We start from the raw sequence: 16,824 nt of genomic DNA, 5'->3' as shown, positions 1-16,824 counted from the left end.
GAACCCCTCTATGTCAGCTCTGCAACATGTTCCTTGCTCGATGATGCGGCGGTGTTGTCGTCCTACCTCAGCCCCTCCTCCTCCTCTCAGTCAGCTGTTAGCAAAGTCTTAAAATCTCATCGGACCTGGAAAAAGTCTTGTGCGCATGCGCACCGGGGCTCGCAACAGCTGCTGGTGGTGATGTAGTATCACCGGAAGTGACGAGGGTCCGGAATTTTCACGGGTCCGACTAAAATTTAGAACACCGGCTCTCCCCATCAGCTGCTTGACGTAACAGATGTCAAGAAAGCCACCCTTGTAAGTGACAACAGTAACCTGTAGCAACCAATCAGATTTAATCTGCAGCTTGTACTTACTTCACTTTCTGCATTGTTTTCTGTTACTTACTTACTGGTCGGTCGTCGGACTCCTCCATCGTCCACCTCCGGCAGGCTCCTCCCACTCCGCACAGACAGGCGGCAGTGTCCGGTGTGTCTCCGGTCCTGTCTTGGTCTGTATGCTCAGACCTCCTCTCCGGGGACCCGGCCTCCTCCCTATACATGTTCCTGGACTGCGGTGACACAGGCGACCTTGCGAAACCCGGATCCCCCGTCCTCCTCCTCCGCTCCCAGCCACCATGCCGGGCTATGACTACAAGTTCCTCCTGGCTTGCAATGCTCCTCGCGCACGATCCCCCAGCGCCACCCGCTCGGTCCTGGGCTGTTTATAGGCTGGGGAGGTAGTGACGGGAAAATTCTGGGCGGGCCATGTGTGTGGGCAGGGCCCAGGCGGGGGAGGAGACATGATGAGACTGACTGACTGAGTGTGAGTGACCGAGAGGCGCACTCCGCACATGCGCAGTCAGTTTGTCTCTCCGCAGCTAGCTTTTTAACGGGCACTTTTTTCCTGCTACGGGCATTTACGGGCAGGAGAAAAGTGCCCTCATTTTACGGGCTGTTCGTAAATATACGGACAGTTGGCAGCACTGCTCTGGAATGATCACAGAGCCCATGTGATCCTTCTATATAGGATCACAGGTCTCTATGATCATTTCACAATCCCCCCCTCCCCCACAGTTAGAATCACTCCCCTAGACACAAATTTAACCCCTTGATCACCCACAGGGTTAACCCCTTCCCTGCCAGTGTCATTATTACAGTAACAGTGCATATTATTTAGCACTGATTACTGTAGTAATGTCACTGGTCCCCCCAAAAGTGTCACAAATGTCAGTTAGGGGTCCGATCTGTCCGCCGCTATGTCGCAGTCCCGTTAAAAAATCGCAGATCACTGCCATTACTAGTAAAAAAAAAAAAAAAAACAATATAAATAACACAAATCTTTTCAGTAGTTTTTGTAGACGCGATAACTTTTGAGCAAAATTCGCTTATTCCGATTTTTTTTTACCAAAAATATGTAGCAGAAAACAAATTGGCCTTTTTTGGCGGAATGTTATATAGCAGAATTGTCGCTCTTTTTTTGTTTATAGCGCAAAAAAATAAAAATCGCACAGGTGATCAAATACCACCAAAGAAAGCTCTGTTTGTGGGAAAAAAAGGATGTACATTTTATTTGGGTACAGCGTCGCACGGCCGCGCAATTGTCAGTTAAAGTAACGCTGTGCCGAATCGCAAAATATGGCCCTGGTCATTAGGGGGGGAAATCTTCCAGTCCAGAAGTGGTTAACCCCCCTCCAATGCCATTCAGATACATGTGTGGATACCCCTTAGTTGCCAGGGCTGGAGGATAGGTTTAGGATCACAAGTCTACACCCCTCAATGTCACTAATTAACCCTGAAAAACGTCATCACTAGTCGCCCAAAAAAAAGCACGTCACCGTAACTATGGCAACCACCCAAAAAAAATGGCAGCTCAGGCCTGCAAGCGCGTGGAACTGTGGGGCGGCTCACATGACCTTGCACTACGACCTCGGTGCCGGGCTCCGACCAATAGGAAGCCAAGGTTGCCGAGACGGGGCCAATCGCGGGACGCTTGGGCACCAAAGGTAGGCTGCGCCGCAAGAAGCCGGCTGATTGATGGAAGGAGCGGGCCAATGAGGCGAGAGAGAAGGGGCGTGGTGGCTCTTTTCCCTCAATAGCGAAGGAGAAGAGGCGGGGCTGGGGTGGCTAGCGTTCTTGGTTGCGCGTATCGTGTGTGAGTGTATGTGAAAAAGCCCGGAGAGCGCAGGAGAGGAGAGGAAAGGTGAGGCTGGGCTGGGGTAGTGGAGAAGGAGAGGGAGTGGGGGGAAGGGGTACCCGGGGAGAGCGGAGGGGGATGGTGGCCTAGGTGGGTCATAGGCTGGCACATTAAGTATGAATGGGGCAGGGAGGAGGCTGCTGCACACTAATACCAGGGGGGGCCTGCTCAGGAGGGTACAAGGTGGACTGAGTTTGGGGGTCAATGTGGGAGGGGCCTGTCCTGATGACACCATGGCCTAAATAAAGCAGTGACACCCTGACTGTGATTTCTATACCAGGTCATACCTACCAAATAATACCCCCAGTGCTCATCAACCTTCATTCCTGAGGATTCTGCACCCCATAGTATAGAAATGCATGAATCCCAACAATACAAATCTCATAGATTACAGCTGAGCTGTCTTTAGGGGTGCTGGCTGCATTCGTTTTCCTTTTACAGGCCTCTATATTTTCCACACTTCCTGTCCTGGAGTGACAACACTCTCTGGGTCTTTGGGATGTTGTCACCCTGACACAGGAAGTGTGTGACGGGATTGACTTCCTGCTGTCTCCCCAGGACAGGAAGTGGTGGGAAATCTCCCTAACAGGGACTATGAATGGGGGGGGGATGGGCAGGTTTATTTCTTAAAGGTTCCTATGTAGTGCCAACAATTTACGCAGTGCTTTACATATGTATACTCACTGGCCACTTTATTAGGTACATCTAGCTAGTACTGGGTTGGACCCCCTTTTGCCTTAGGCTGCATGCACACTAGCATTTTATTTTTTTACGCAGAAAAAAAAAAAACGCTGGAAAAAAAAAATGTGGGATGAAAAAAAAAAAAACGCTGGTAATGGCTTTTTGTTGGAGCGTTTTAGGAGCGTTAGCGCTCTTGCGGTTCCTTAAGTTTAAGAAATGGATTTAGGCTACGTTCACATGTGGGCGTAGCGGATCACGGGCAGACTCGCCACGATTCTGCCCGCCATCCGGAATCATTGGAAATCGCGGCATGCCTGTGTAATGCCCATCCCATGATTTGCAATGGCACCCCAAACGCCGTGCGATGTTGCCATGATTTCCGCCTGCTGAATCGCGGTAACATCGCGCAAACAGAATCGCGGGGCGCATGATGCCCAAAAAAGGTACAAGAGCTTCTGTTGTGCGTCATGCGTTTCGGTTTGCGTGATGTTACAGCGATTCGGCACGCAGAAATCGCGGCAACATCGCACAGCGTTTGGGGTGCCATTGCAAATCACGGGCATCGCACAGGCGTCCCACGATTTGCAATGATTCTGGATGGCGGGCAGAATCGCGGTGAGTCTGCCCGCGATCCGCTTCGCCCACATGTCAACGTAGCCTTAAGAGCATTTCTGCTGTAAAAACGCTCCCAAAAATTCTACAAAAACATTTTTTTTTTGTTGCTCCTGTACGCTGAAGCTTAAAAAACTCTAATAGCCTAAGGCTGGCCATACACTATACAATTTTCTTGTTCAACTTTCCTTTAGATTTACCAAAACCATGTAATATAGGGTCAAACCTAAACACTTTCAATTTGTATTCAATCAGGCCGGCCCTTGCACTACATAGTTTAAGGTAAATCTAAAGGAAATTGAATAAGAAAATTGTATAGTGTATGGCCAGCCTTAGGGTCCTTTCACACGGGCGATCCGATCCGCCTGTCAGTTTTTCAGGCTGACCTGATCGGATGCTCCATGCATCCCTATGGGGCAGCGGGTGTCAGCGGTGACATCTCTGCTGACACCCGCTGCAATCCTATCCTATCCTGTCCGTCAAATCCGGACAGATGGAAACCCTATTTTCCATCCGTCTGCTGGATCGGATGGGATGGGATTGGATGAAAACAGACAGGTGGTTCGTTCTCATCCGATCTCCCCATAGAGGACAGCGGGGATCTGACAGCTCTGTCTCTGCACACAGAGCAGAGAGGGAGCTGTCATCTGCCTGCTCAGTGGGGATTGGCGGATCGATCCCCCGCTGAGCAGAACGGACCTCGTCGGACGACGCACCGTGTGAAAGGACCCTAAAGCCGTGTGCATGGACACAGGATAACACTATTTAGTTTCTAGGAGCTAAAAAAACCCCACTGTGCATGGAGCCTTAAAGTGTTCCTAAACCCACAGCAGTAAAATCAGTGTGTATATGCAGTAAAGCATGCTTGTACTTACTGTGAGACCTGGGGTTCTCCTCTGCATTGTATAAAAAGGCTGTTTGATCCTGTGTTCTCTGATCCTCCTCTTCTTGCATTGTCCCCATAACATATCCCGATAAGACAGAGTTACTGGAGTCACTCTGCACATGCTCAGTTTGTTGTGTATTGCTAGAGAGTTTTATCTTTTCTTTGGGGAGAGTTCATACGATAAGCACAGGGCCAATCAGCACTGTCCATACAGAGTGTGAGGGGGTCATACAGGTTCATAGGACAGTCAGAGGAGAATAAAAACTCCTCCTACAAGCTTTAACCTGACACTGATAGAAGTCACAAGACTGCTATATACTGCTGATGAGAAAAGCTATTTAACAGTTTATATTTACTAAAATAATTGCATTTCCATGTTCTGTGGGAGACCAGATATAGTGACTGCAGGTTCTGGGTTTAGTAACACTTTAATTCTTTGTGGCATAGATACAACAAGGTGTTGGAAACATTTCTGGGCCATATTCACATGATAGCATCATGCAGTTGCTGCAGATTTGTCGGCTGCACATCCATGATGTGAATTTCCCGTTCACCACATCCCAAAGGTGCTGTATTGGATAAGATGTGGTGATTGTGGAGGCCATTGGAGTACAGTGACATCATTGTCATGTCAGTGGTGAGATGATTGGAGCTTTGTGACATGGTGCACTATCCTGCTGGAAGGAGCCATCAGAAGATGGGTACACTGTAGTCATAAAGGGATGGACATGGTCAGCAACAATACTCAGGTAGATTGCGGCATTTAAACGATGCTCAATTGGTCCTAAGGGGCCCAAAGTGTGCCAAGAAAATATCCCCCACACCATTACACCACCACCAGTCTGAACCATTGATACAAGGCAGGATGGATCCATGCTTTCATGTTGTTTACGCCAAATTCTGACCCTACCATCTGAACGTCGAAGCTGAAATTGAGACTCCTCAGACCCGACAACATTTTTCCAATCTTCTATTGTCCAAATTTTGGTAAGCCTGTGCGAATTGTAGCCTCAGTTTTCTGTTCTCAGCGGACAGGAGTGGCACCCAGTGTGGTCTTCTCTCTTCTGCTGCTGTATCCCATCGGCTTCAAGGTTCAATCTCTTGTGCGTTCAGAGATGGTATTCTGTATACCTTGGTTGTAATGGGTGCTTATTTGAGTAAAGCTCCATTCACATACAGGCATCTCAGATCGTGCACAGAATTCCCGCGATTCTGCCCACAATCCTGAATCGTTGCGGGGCGACCGTGTGATTCCCGTGACTTGCAATGGCACCCCAAATATGGCGGGATTTTGCCGCGATTGTCGCTTGACGAATCGCTGTAGGATCGCGGGACGCCTGTCGCCTGAAAGAAGTTTTTGTACTTTTTTTGGGCGACAGATGTCCCGTGATTCTGTTTGGGCGATTTTACCGCAATTCGTCGGGCAACAATTGCGTCCAAATCTCACCGCCTTTGGGGTGCCATTTCAAATCACGGGAATTGCATGGGGGTTCAGTAATTTGTAGGGATGCACCGAATAATCGGCGGCCGAACATTATTCGGCCGAAAATAGAAAAAATAGCACTTTCGGTGTTCGGCCGAATAAGTCAAAAGGCCGAATCATTTTGTGCCGAATAATAGGGCTGAACGATAGTCGATATGATATTGACTATCGTTCTGTGGCCGTAGGCGATATTCATATCGCCGAGGTCACGATATTTACAGGGGGAAGGGACTCGGAGGAGTACAGGAGGACTCACAGACTTCCGTGTTAGGCAGGGGAAGCCGGGACACTTCAGCGGTGAGCATACATACATTACTCACTCGTGCACTGCAGCCCGCCCCACACATTCAGTGAGTCTTACTCTCCTCCCTAGTTTTTTCAATGGCACATTCAGGAAGCCAATCACGCCGTGATTAGCTGCACAGCGAACCAATCACGCGTGCCTGCACACCTGATTGGTTCCGCTGTGCCGCTACTCACGGCGTGATTGGCTTCCTGAATGTGCCATTGAAAAAACTAGGGAGGAGAGTAAGACTCACTGAATGTGTGGGGCGGGCTGCAGTGCACGAGTGAGTAATGTATGTATGCGGCTGTGCTCCTTTCCAGGCTCCTACTAGTCCACCTCCAGCCTCCTACTACCACCACTATGAGAGACTGTCTGTCACTGTATAATCTGATCGAGTCCACACTGACACTGACTGACTGTCACTGAGTAATTGATGTTACCACATTAACCCTGACCTGCCCAGTGCCCTGTATATGCAATTAAAATTTACAAGGCTGCCTGCATGCTTCCTGATTTCCATTCCCAGCATCCTTCCCAATCCCTACAGTGTCACTAACATTAACCCTATGGTACAAGGCTGCAGTGTGCACTGAATCCCATTCCCTACAGTAACATTTAGGGAGAGAGAGAGACATGAGAGGACGAGAGAGAGACACGAGAGGACAAGAGAGAGGACAAAAAATTGGCAAAATAAATGGAAAAAATGCAAAACACCGCGTTCGGCCTTCGGCCAAACATTTTATTATTATTCGGCTTCGGCCAAGAATTTCATTTCGGTGCATCCCTAGTAATTTGCAATGGTTCAGGATCGCAGGCCGAATCACGGCAATTCTGCCCGCTATTCGGGACGCCGATATGTGAATGGAGGCTTAAGCCTCGTACACACGCAACGATGATCGGCCGTCTTTTGTCCAGTGTTGTTGTGTTGGTTGGAATGTGCCTAGACTGCACACAAATTTTCTCGGCCAACAAAAACCAACTTCAGAAGTGATGTCATGTGATGGTTTACTTTCCGTGTGTTTTTTCATCTCTGAGCATGCCCAGTGTTGCTCATCAGATTTTTGTCTGCCGAAATCTGTACTGACTGACGGAAAATCGGCCGTTCTGTTGACCGCCAACAAAAATTTTATAGCCTGCACACCAGATTTTGTTCGGCCGAAAAGTCGCAGTCGGTTGTCGGAAGCATCATACTAACAAGCCGAAAATCGTCCGATCGGACGTTGGCTGAAAATTCACGGCCAACAATCATTGCGTGTGTAATGAGGCTTAACTGTTGCCTTTCTAGCATCTCAAACCCATTCTCCTCTGACACTCTCCTGCCGCTCACTGGATCTTTTCTCTTTTTTCGGACCATTCTCTGTAAACACTAGAGATGGTTGTGCATTAAAATCCCAGTAGATGAGCAGCTTTTGAAATACTCATACCAGCCCGTCTGACACTAACTACTATGTCACCTTAAAGTCACTTAAATCCCCTTTCTTCCCCATTCTGATGCTTGATTTGAACTTAAGCAAGTTGTCTTCACTACGTCTAGATGCCTAAATGTATTGAGTTGCTGCCATGTGATTGGCTGATTAGCGGTTTGTGTTACAAAGCAATTATACAGGTGTACCTAATAAAGTGGCTGATGAGTGTATATACATTGTCCAGTCACATGAGCCCGGCCTTTAAGGAGCTTACAATCTAATGCCTGGTACACAAAGTACGTTTTTTTTTTTTCGTTTGACTAAGTGGGAAAAAAAACCCTAGGATCTCGCTGTACCATGTGATGTGGCTGCAAGCGCTGATTGGATTCTGTTTTTTAGCATGTTCATTCAACAGACGGCAGTCATGAGATCGGCTTTTGTCAGACAGGCTGCTGTACTCATTGCCGGAATGTCAGACTGTTTCTAATGTAGCCATTGATTTTGGCTGATATTCGGCCCATGTGTATACTTCAGCTCCGGAAGGTCCCTCCCATAATAACCAGGCCATTTTTATGCTATTCAGCACTGCACTACTTTCACGGGTAATTGTGCAATCATGCTGTGCTGAACCCAAAAGAAATTTATCATTTTTTTTTCACACAAATAGAGCTTTCTTTTGGTGGTATTTGATCATAGTTACAGTTGAGGTTGAATAAAGACGATAGTCCATCCAGTTCAACCTGTGTAGGTGTGTGTGGGCGTAATCATTTCACATACCCCTGAATGTTTTGATCCTTGAGATGTACGTCCAAGAGTCTTTTGAAAGTAGCCATACTTCCCGCAAAAACCACCTCTTGTGGTAGAGAATTCCACAATCTTGTAGCCCTAACAGTAAAGAACCCGCTCTGTAGCCTGAGGTTACAACTCTTCTCCTCTGATCACATTGTATGCCATCGAGTCCTCATGCAATCCTTGCAACTGAGCTTTTTTTCTATGCTGAGATCACCATTGAGGTATTTGTAAATTGCTATCATGTCCCCCCTCAGGCGTCTCTTCTCCAGGGAGAATAAATCAAGCGATTGCAGACGCTCTTCATAATTAAGGTCCTCCAATCCCCTAATTAGTTTAGTTGTCCTTCTCTGGACTCTCTCCATCTCCAACACATCCCTCCTGAGGACTGGCGACCAGAACTGGACAGAATACTCCAGATGTGGTGGGACCAGAGTTTTATAAAGTGGAAGGATTATAGTCTTATCTCTGGAATATTTCCCCTTCCTTAATATCCTGCCTGTCTTGGCAGCTGCAGCTTGACATTGCATGCTATTGCTTAGTCTATCCTCTACCAAGACTCCCAGATCTTTCTCCATTTTTGATTCCCCCAAAGGTTCCCCCCCCTAAAGTGTATTGTGCTTTTATGTTTTTAGTCCCCAAGTGCAAAACACTTTCTACACATTAAGGCTACATTCACACCTGAGCGTAGCGTTTTCGCGCGTTTTTTACCGCGATTTACAGGCGTTTTTTGTGCAGGCGTTTTTAGATTGAATAGAAACCAATGGAAAACGCCTGTAATCTGCCCAAAAAGAAGCTCATGTACTTTTTTGAGCTTTGGGCGTTTTGCTTACAGCGTCAAAACACTCGGATGTGAACAGGGGCCATTGAAATGAATAGGATTTGTCTTGTTGGGCGTTTTGAGAGCTGATCCTAGAGCAGAAAAACTCCCCAAAAACGCCTACATGTGAACGGAGCCTGAACCTCATTTGCCATGTAGCTGCCCACTCTGTGATCACCTCCTGGGTTTTTTATTTTTTTGTGTATTTATAAGTTGCGCTAAAAAGTGAAAAACATAAATGATTATGTAGTAAAGTCCAAAATAAAGTCCATATATAAGCAAACGGCACGTCTGGCGAGTTATCTGTACAGGTACCGCTTACCAAAAACAAATGATATATAGGCCCAAAGAAACTTCGAGAGGTCCACAGGAAATAGACGTCAGTCGGACTCCATATTTCTGAATGGATCTCCTCAGTGTTGGGTAATCATGTGAAATATAAAATGAAAAACGCCATAGCGTAAAACCACAAATAAATTTGAATAAACACCCCACGTGATAGGAATGTCAGGTGCTAGAGTAGTGATGGTAGAAGACAGACACCTCCAATCCTATGAAAATACTCCTTACCAGAGTAATAGAAAGTGTTGCAGAAAAGACAAAGGGAAGGCCTCCCCCAATAGGACTGCAGCTTACCAAAAGGAAGGTATAGTGAGCATATAGATTCCAACCGTGCCACCGAAGAGGGCTGACATACATTTGCTGTTTGCTTATATATGGACTTTACTACATAATCATTTATGTTTTTCACTTTTTAGCGCAACTTATATATACATATTGTTTTTAACCACTTGCCGACCGCCGCACGACTATCTACGTCGGCGGTCAGCCCCTCACAGGCAAAGTGACGTAGGGCTACGTCACTAGCTTGTGAGGGTCTAGGGAGCGAGCGCGCGCCCGCTCCCTCCCGCGTGGTCACGGACCCCCCCCCCCCCCCGCGCGTGTGACCGGCGAACCCGATGTCCGCCGGCCACTCTGCGATCGGCGGGGGAGAGGGAGAAAGGCAGCTTGTGTAAACAAGCTGCCGGTCATTCTCCCCTCTGTATGAGAGCTGATTATATGGATCTACTATGTAGATCCGTTGATCACTCTGCATACAGCTGAAGCCACAGCCAATCACAGTTAGAATCACGCCCCTAGGGACACACACAGCCCCTCCCTCTCAAATAAAGTTAACCCCTTCACTACCAGTGTAATTTTACAGTAACAGTGCATATATACAGTGGGTACGGAAAGTATTCAGACCCCCTTAAATTTTTCACTCTTTGTTATATTGCAGCCATTTGCTAAAATCATTTAGGTTCATTCTTCTTCCTCATGAATGTACACATAGCACCCCATACTGACAGAAAAACACAGAATTGTTGACATTGTTGCAGATTTTTTAAAAAAGAAAAACTGAAATATCACATGGTCCTAAGTATTCAGACCCTTTGCTCAGTATTTAGTAGAAGCCCCCTTTTGATCTAATACAGCCAGGAGTCTTTTTGGGAAAGATGAAAAAAGTCTTTCACACCTGGATTTGGGGATCCTCGGACATTCCTCCTTGCAGATCCTCTCCAGTTCTGTCAGGTTGGATGGTAAACGTTGGTGGACAGCCATTTTTAGGTCTCTCCAGAGATGCTCAATTGGGTTTAAGTCAGGGCTCTGGCTGGGCCATTCAAGAACAGTCACGGAGTTGTTGTGAAGCCACTCCTTCATTATTTTAGCTGTGTGCTTAGGGTCATTGTCTTGTTGGAAGGTAAACCTTCGGCCCAGTCTGAGGTCCAGAGCACTCTGGAGAAGGTTTTTGTCCAGGATATCCCTGTACTTGGCCGCATTCACCTTTCCCTCGATTGCAACCAGTCGTCCTGCCCCTGCAGCTGAAAAACACCCCCACAGCATGATGCTGCCACCACCATGCTTCACTGTTGGGACTGTATTGGACAGGTGATGAGCAGTGCCTGGTTTTCTCCACACATACCACTTAGAATTAAGGCCAAAAAGTTCTATTTTGGTCTCATCAGACCAGAGAATCTTATTTCTCACCATCTTGGGAGTCCTTCAGGTGTTTTTTTAGCAAACTCCATGCGGGCTTTCATGTGTCTTACACTGAGGAGAGGCTTCCGTCGGGCCACTCTGCCATAAAGCCCCGACTGGTGGAGGGCTGCAGTGATGGTTGACTTTCTACAACTTTCTCCCATCTCCTGACTGCATCTCTGGAGCTCAGCCACAGTGATCTTTGGGTTCTTCTTTACCTCTCTCACCAAGGCTCTTCTCCCCCGATAGCTCAGTTTGGCCGGACGGCCAGCTCTAGGAAGGGTTCTGGTCGTCCCAAACTTCTTCCATTTGAGGATTATGGAGGCCACTGTGCTCTTAGGAACCTTAAGTGCAGCAGAAATCTTTTTTGTAACCTTGGCCAGATCTGTGCCTTGCCACAATTCTGTCTCTGAGCTCTTCAGGCAGTTCCTTTGACCTCATGATTCTCATTTGCTCTGACATGCATTGTGATCTGGAAAGTCTTATATAGACAGGTATGTGGCTTTCCTAATCAAGTCCAATCAGTATAATCAAACACAGCTGGACTCAAATGAAGGTGTAGAACCATCTCAAGGATGATCAGAAGAAATGGAAAGCACCTGAGTTAAATATATGAGTGTCACAGCAAAGGGTCTGAATACTTAGGACCATGTGATATTTCAGTTTTTCTTTTTTAATAAATCTGCAACAATGTCAACAATTCTGTGTTTTTCTGTCAGTATGGGGTGCCATGTGTACATTCATGAGAAAGAAGAATGAACTTAAATGATTTTAGCAAATGGCTGCAATATAACAAAGAGTGAAAAATTTAAGGGGGTCTGAATACTTTCCGTACCCACTGTATATATATATATATATATATATATAGCACTGATTACTGTAGAAATGTCACTGGTAACCCCAAAAGTGTCAAAAATGTCAGTCAAGGGTCCGATCTGTCCGCCGCAATTACGCGTAAAAAAAAAAAACAACAAAAATGACAAAAATCTTTCCCTTAGTTAGTAAACGCAATAACTTTTGCGCAAACCAATCAAAATACGCTTTTTGCGATTTTTTTTTTTTTTTTTTTTTTTTTTTTTTTTTTTTTTCCCCAAACATAGGTAGCATAAAACAAATTGGCCGAAAATTTTAAAAAATTTTGATTTTTACATTTTTTTGGGGGGGGAATTTCATAAAAAAAAAGGGAAAAATATTGCTATTTTTGCAAAATTGACGCTCTTTTTTGTTTATAGCGTGTGATCAAAAAATCTCACAAGTGATCAAATACCACCAAAAGAAAGCTCTGTTTGTGGGAAAAAAAGGACGCCAAATTTGTTTAGGTACAGCGTCGCACGACCGCGCAATTGTCCGTTAAAGTCACGCAGTGCCGAATCGCAAAATACCCCCTGGTCGTTTAGCAGCCAAATCCTCCGGGGCTTAAGTGGTTAAGGTGATAGTCACACTTGAAGTTGCAGCTTCACAATTTTTTGTTGGTTTAGTGCAGTTGTCCACATTTTTATTTTTTATTTTTTTTGCAATATAAACAAAAAAAGACCAAAAACTTTGAAACAAAAAGCTATTTTTTTTTTTATACTTTCTTCTTTTTTTGTTTTTAAAACCTATTTTGCTAAAAGGCTTTAAAAGGTTGGTTCACTTTTTCAGAAAAATGAATTGGTGGACTAACACCTTGCCCACGATCCCCACTGCACTTACCTCTGTGGGAAAAGAGCTGTTAGCGCCCATGAAGCTCGTGTAGCGGCTCAGGGCAGGGTGGATAACAATTGATGTTGTTTTTATTTTTTTATTTTTTTAATTCATATATTTTTTTTTTATATATATATATATATATATATTATTTAATTTTATTAAAATGCTTTTGGAGTAAAAATCTATCCAAAGATAGTTTTCTATTTAAGATGAATTAATAATTTTAGTTTATTCAGCATGAAATGGAGCTTAGTTATGTAGCATGAGGCTGTATATTCTGCAGTATTTACTTTTTTGGTAAACTCATTCAATGAATCCAAGCTCTGCAAGCTGAGATAACATGCACTGCATTGATGCATTCACACAATTTCACACTAAATACCAGCAAGAATGAGTCCTTCCATTTAAAGAGCACCTGTCATTTCAGATCCATCATAGCAGTGCCTGTTACTGGGTATCCACTCACCTGCTGCCGCCACGTCCCTCACTTTGTCTTACTGCCGCATCACCAGTTGTCTCATTAAAGTGAATGGGACTGTCGGTAAATCAACAGCGGGTCAGAGGTGGAGGCCCTATGGGACAGAGATGACAGCTGCTCTTTAACCACTTCCTACCCAAGGATGTACCTGTACGTCGGTGATTATACCAGGATGATGCCTGCACCTACAGGCATCATCCCAGTATCCTTGTTTGCAGCCAGCTATTTTCTACAAGGCAGAAGTGATCTATCACTTCTGCAAGTGGTGGAAGGGGGTCACACTCCCCCTCCCCCTCTCCCGGGTTTTCAGGCCCCATCCCAGAGGCTGGGAGTGATGCGGCAATGGCTGCTTGGTACAGAGAGAGAGGAACCCTGGAAACCGGGAGCGACTAGTATTCGTCACTTCCGGTTCCTCCCCTTTGTTTACCTTGCCACCAGCGGTAGAAAAGCAGCTAATCGGACCAATCTCGGCCTGATCGGCTGCATTGGAGGCTACAGGATAGATTTGGGGTCTAATATGGTGCTTTTCCACTGCATGGAACCGTACCAGTTCGGCACGCTTTTGTGCTTTTCCACTGCGGTACCGCATGGTATAGGGTCGGAACGGTTCGGTTCGGTACGGTATAGGTTTGCTTTTCCACTGCATGGAACCGAACGGTACGGTACAGCTCTGAAAAAACAGTACATACTCGATTGTGGTTCCAACAGGTACCAAACTGGTACCATATCCCACAATCCTTTGCATGCAGTCACTACTAGCCACTGATTGGTCAGAGAATCACACCCACCCTGTTGTTATCCCACCCACTTAACTTTAGTACTACTTTAGTGGAAAAGCAAACCTATACCGTACCGTACCGAACCGTTCCGACACTATACCATGCAATACCGCAGTGGAAAAGCAAACCGGGCCAAGCAGGGCCGAGTAGAGCCGAGCCGGTGCTTGCAGTGGAAAAGTGCCTATAGACCCCAACTCTCTATAAAGAGGACCTGTTGAGGCCCTTGTTGGCGCAAGGGATGTTGTTCATCCCTTGTGATAGCAATAAAAATTGTACAAAATAATTAGGTGGCCATGAGGTGCCATGTTGAACTTCCAGTGACCAGTATGAGAGAATGAGAGTGATAACAACAAATGTAACACACCTGCTCCCCATTCACACCTGAGACCTTGTAACACTTACGAGTCACATGACACCAGGGAGGGAAAATGGCTAATTGGGCCCAATTTGGACATTTTCACTTAGGGGTGAACTCACTTTTGTTGCCAGCGGTTTAGACATTAATGGCTGTGTGAGTTATTTTGAGGGGACAGAAAATTTACACTGTTATACAAGCTGTACACTCACTACTTTACATTGTAGCAAAGTGTCATTTCTTCAGTGTTGTCACATGAAAAGATATAATAAAATATTTACAAAAATGTGAGGGGTGTACTCACTTTTGTGAGTTACTGTACACAATTAAAAAATAATATAAGGCACAGAATATTATACCTGTTAACACATAATATCTGAGTTAGATATTATGTGCAATAACCAAACTCTGGTTATTGGCAGACTCTTTCATTAGATTCAGATATTATATGCATAGGCTTCATTGGCAAATGGTAACATAAAAAGGAGCTTCAGCCAGGTTCCAAAAAATTAGGTCCGCAGCTACAAATCCTGACCCTGGCAGGTTCTTCACTGGTCTTCAGGTCACCGGCATGTTAACTGTGGGAAGCCGGCTCTGACTCCTTGCAAATTCACAGCCAGCTGCCCATTCCCTGTGAATAGTCCGCAGCCTCCTGGGCATGTGACGTGACCCAGAAGGTTGCAGGGAGGGAGGGGGCCTAGGTGATCCAAGCGGGAGTATGGGTACCTGCCAAAACAAGGTAAATGGCCCCCCCCACCCAAAAAAATAATTAAACTCCCAAATGTGTTAGAGGAGGAATAGCATAGCTTCTCTTTTGGGTGAGGTTCTTCCTTAAAGCCCAAATCATCCCCAACCATAAGGCCACTAATCTAAAGCTTTTTAAATACCGCAATCCAAATGATCCCCGTAGCTGCTCAGCATGTTTCTTCTTTTCCGGGGTTTTGTCTTTCCATTGTATCCTGGCTGAAACTGGCTCCAGTTTGCCCCTGTCTGTCTCCTCCACCCTGCAGAATACAACCGCCCTTTCTCCTGCGTCATGGCCGTAGTTTCGCACTTGCGCAGTGGACATTAGCTAAGGCTTGTTGTTTTCATACACAGTTACTATGGCGACAGAGCCCCCCAAATTCATGTCCATGTCACCTGTACATGCTTTACTACTTGGGTGGGTATGTGTTTTCTATAAGTACTGTACTGCTGGCAAAGGTTATTGTGGACCTGCTTGCTCTGTTGATTCTTAGCACCGATGTTGACACCCCTTGTGACATGGCAAGTTACATGGGGTGTATCGGGAAACTCTCAATGGGTCAGCACTCTCCCAGGATTGCAATGCCATGAGTGCTGATGACAGAGACATAGCAACAGGATGAACAATACTGATGGCACACTAATGGCGCTTTTCCACTGCATGGAACCGAACGGTTCGGCTCGCTTTTTTGCTTTTCCACTGCTGGTACCACATGGTACGGTGTAGGAACGGTTCGGTACGGTACGGCGGCGCTTTTCCACTGCATGGAACCGAACGGTACGGCTCTGAAAAACAGTACCACCTCGATTGTGGTTCCAAGCGTACCGTACTGGTACTAAATTCCACAACCCCTCCCATGCAGCCTGATTGGTCCTCACTACAAGGCAGTGATTGGTCAATAATCATCACTGTCATTGTTTATGCTCAATAATCATCACTGTCATTGTTTATGCTAAGATTAAGATGATGTCACGGCAGTAGAGGCGGTACAACTACAGAGTAATCCTGCCCACTACTTATCAGTACTATAAACAGTGGAAAAGCAAACCATACCGTACCGTACCGAACCGTTCCAACACCGTACCATGAGGTACCAGCAGTGGAAAAGCAAACCGGGCCAAGCAGGGCTGAGTAGAGCCGAGCCGGTACTTGCAGTGGAAAAGTGCCATAAGCATGCCGTCAATGGGGCCAAAACGCACTTCCACTATAGACATCATTGCAGTGAACATCAGGTGAATTCTCCTAAACGGCGCAGGTTGTGTTTTACTGGATTACAAGAAAAAACTCCCAAGTAATGCAGGCTAAGGTGAACCTACACTGGACCTCTCCTCATCGCCCCTGATCCCACTGTACCAGTACCGCGATCACCTATTGCGAGACATCAGGTTGCTGCTTTACCAGCCCTAGGATTTGAAATCCCCCGCAACTTTCTCTCCTCTTCTCCAGCGCTGGCAGGAGGGTCTGGGTCGGTGCCGACCAATTAGAATGCTTCCTATCTGTACGTTTACAAGGTACATTTAGGAGATTAAGCCGCGAGGATTTCAAATCCCTGGACCTGTGAAGCAGCAACCCAACGTCTCGCAGTGGGTAATCGCGGGACTTCTGTATTGCGAACTGGGGGGGG

At 46.1% G+C, this 16,824-nt stretch overlaps 1 protein-coding gene across 1 annotated transcript in view; it reads left to right on the top strand.

The window, feature by feature from the left end:
- The first annotated feature begins 2,031 nt into the window (after positions 1–2,031).
- Positions 2,032–16,824, top strand: part of TOMM40 (translocase of outer mitochondrial membrane 40) — a 63,144-nt gene continuing 48,351 nt past the window's right edge. The window contains exon 1 of the mRNA XM_082274086.1: positions 2,032–2,181. The gene's annotated coding sequence lies outside the window, so the exon portion shown is untranslated. The remainder of the gene's footprint in view (positions 2,182–16,824) is intronic.

The sequence above is a fragment of the Pelophylax lessonae genome, assembly GCF_965119305.1.
Source record: "Pelophylax lessonae genome assembly, chromosome: 12".
Lineage (NCBI taxonomy): Eukaryota > Metazoa > Chordata > Amphibia > Anura > Ranidae > Pelophylax > Pelophylax lessonae.
The sequence above is the reverse complement of the archived record's forward strand: the minus strand, read 5'-3'. Positions and strand labels throughout refer to the sequence as shown.